The sequence below is a fragment of the Lactuca virosa genome, chromosome 8, assembly GCF_052849685.1.
Source record: "Lactuca virosa cultivar CGN04683 chromosome 8, Lactuca_virosa_CGN04683_v6, whole genome shotgun sequence".
Lineage (NCBI taxonomy): Eukaryota > Viridiplantae > Streptophyta > Magnoliopsida > Asterales > Asteraceae > Lactuca > Lactuca virosa.
The window spans coordinates 350,590,270-350,593,299 of NC_136433.1; the positions used below are offsets into that span (position 1 = coordinate 350,590,270).

At 45.0% G+C, this 3,030-nt stretch overlaps 1 non-coding gene across 1 annotated transcript; it reads right to left on the bottom strand.

Annotated features, from left to right (window-relative positions):
- Positions 1-2,612: 2,612 nt before the first annotated feature.
- On the bottom strand, positions 2,613-2,719 carry LOC145135102 (small nucleolar RNA R71). Its single transcript, XR_013719580.1, has one exon. It is a non-coding gene; the product is annotated as a small nucleolar RNA R71 (small nucleolar RNA).
- Between the last annotated feature and the right edge of the window lie 311 nt (positions 2,720-3,030).

The window sequence follows — 3,030 nt, forward strand, 5'->3', positions numbered from 1 at the left end:
TGCTGGCTTCGTGTTGCTGAACTCCCGGAACAGCAACGAGTCACCCCCCTGAGGTCTAGCAGCAGCAACAGCTGCAGTAGCTGCAGCAGCCGCAGCCTCAGTAACCGCTGCGTACCGCTCATTAAAGGTCTCAATCAATGTGGTCTTGATAGACCCAAACATCTCCGGAATCTCGCCGCTCGTCCCAGGTCTGTGGCGTGTCCCAACCATGATGTCTTTGAAATACAACATAAAAATATCAGAGACTTGCTCGAGCATACTCGTACTCGATAACTCAACCCTACTTGCTCCCTAGTACCCTAAGGATTGTTACTTGGACTGCGCATTGATCCGATGTCTTCAGTAGTACGGGCCCTATACTACCGTCCATACCGCATCAGTATTCACCCCAAGTCCTCCTCCTAGGATCCCAGATCACAAGTACTCTACATCTCGCTAGCATAGGCTACCTTTCGGTAGACCTCTCATAAGCTCCTCACTGCTACCTACTCACTCTCAAGCATCTCATAGCAGCAGAAATCTTCCTAGGCTAAGGCATCACAAATCAGGCCACTCTAGTCCTAATATGAATGCCTAGCCTACTCTAGCATGCGTAACATGTCATAACATATCTCATAACACATAATGTAAGGGTATTTTGGGAAATCACCGTTCAGGTGCTGGCTGATCGTACACACTGCTTCCTTCTGCTTTTCTCAAATTCTTTTACTTTTTAGAAAAATCGTTTCCTTTATGAAAAACTTTCTCAAATCCTCAGTTTGAGTTTAGATACACCCGAAGGTGCATCCGAATCCCTCAAACCAAGGCTCTGATACCAACTTGTAACGGTGTAAATTTCTAAAACAATTTTTCATTTTCAAAACATACTTTTATTCAAAAGAAGATATCAAAACATAATGTATCCAATGTTATCATATCAAAATATATCAAAACATATCCCAGAATCTCAAGACATAAACTCCATGAGTGTGTACGGATCACGCCGGCGCCTTCCCGCGATCCTCGCTAGTACCTGAACACATATCACAACAACTGTAAGCATAAATGCTTAGTGAGTTCCCCAAATACCACATACACACATACGCCACTCAAGGCTATAAGACCTTCCGGTCACTGTGTCTCAGAGGACTTCCGTCCCACGACTCTGGTAGACCTTCCGGTCCTACCCGTAATGACCTTCTGGTCCATATCATCTTGACCTTCCGGTCCATATCATAATGACCTTCCGGTCCTTAGCATACATAACACATCAATATCATATAACAGTATACAACACATACATCTCATAGCATATAAGACCTTCCGGTCACACATAGGTACCATTCTAGGTACAGTATAGTGAGAAGACTCACCTCGTACGATGTCGGATAACCTCCCGTGCTCGATAACCCGACCTAGCCTCCTCCTATTAACATAATAACATTCCTGATTAATACCCCCTCTTAGACCCATCTCTAAAGATTGGGTAGAAGGCCATTCTACCCCTCCCTGAATTCCCCTGAATCAGCTTGACCAAAACCCTAAGGTCAATTGAAGTCAACGGTCAAACTTTGACCCGACTCGTCGAGTGCACATGGGCGACTCGGCGAGTCCAAGCGGGTATTCTGAATCCTTCTAGTCTCACTTGGCACGTCGCGTCATTCCCCCACTCGACGGGTTACACCTGTCACGAATCGCCGGGTAACCCCGACTCGACTCGTCGACTACACTAATGGACTCGGCGAGTTCCTTCCATGGCAACACTGAAATGACCTTCTGAGGTCAGATCTGTTCCTCTAACCTATAGATCTGACCTTCCCAAACACGATAATCACGTAAAGGTTCGAACTTTAGGTCCATGCATCACACTATCACCTCTATATTCCAAAATAACCCTTAATATGATAACCTAAGCCCCAAACTCATAAAGGACTGCATAAAGCTGGAGAATAGGGACTCTTTGGACCTCTCAAGGTCCAGATCTGATAATATTGTCACAAGGGAACATCATACACACTAGATCTCTACCAAAAGAGAAGAGAAGAAACCCTAGATTCATGAAATCTGTTACTCAAACGAAGATGGACGTGAATCCTTACCTCTCACAGCAGCTCTGAACGAAATGATGGAAGATTTGAGTCCCACAAGTCCACCTAGCTCGAAATCCTTCCTTCCCTTTGCTAAAACACACTCAAGAATGATGGATTAGACTTCCTCTTGCACTACAAGCTTCTCTCTGCGCTCTAGGGTTTCTCAGGGGAGTAGTGGCCGCAAATGAAGGCCATAAAGGCCTTTAAATAGGGCACATACCCCGAGATTTAGGGTTTTCGTCCACAGCGCGGACTCGTCAAGTCCACCCATCGACTCGTCGAGTCCCTTCATTAATCCAGTCAGCAAAAACGCGATCCTACTCTACGAGTCTAGGCGTCAACTCGTCGAGTCCCTCCTCAAAACTCAAAATAAATGAATAACATAGAATACCTGGGAATCCGGATGTTACACGTATGCTACCAGTTACATTTAAGGGAGCCGCGGAAGATTGGATGAAATCACTCCCTCCAGGGTCTATCACCACATGGGCTAAAATGCGTGAAGAATTCATAGATCAATTTTTCCCTCCCTCCAAAATAGAAAAATTGAAGAAGGCAATTGCAAACTTTGAATAACAAGTGGGAGAGTCACTTTATGAGGCGTGGGAAAGATACAAAGGCTTGTTAAGGAATTTCCCCCACCATGATCTTAACATTCAACAAGTGGTCTCCATTTTCTATGATGGAGTAAAGGTGACGACTAGGAAACTCCTTGATTCCCAAGGACCACTCATGAAGAAAAATCCCGGTGTTATAAAGGAGCTAATTGAAGAATTCTCTAAGCATTCTATAGAATATCATAATCCAAGGAACGACTCAGCTCGAGGAGTGGAGAACTCAGTCAATGATAGTATAGCAGCCATGATGGCCAAATTGGAAAGTATGGAGCGAAGAATGACAAAGACGGATCAATCCATCCATGCCATCCGGGTGGGATGTGAAAACTGTAGCGGCCCTCACC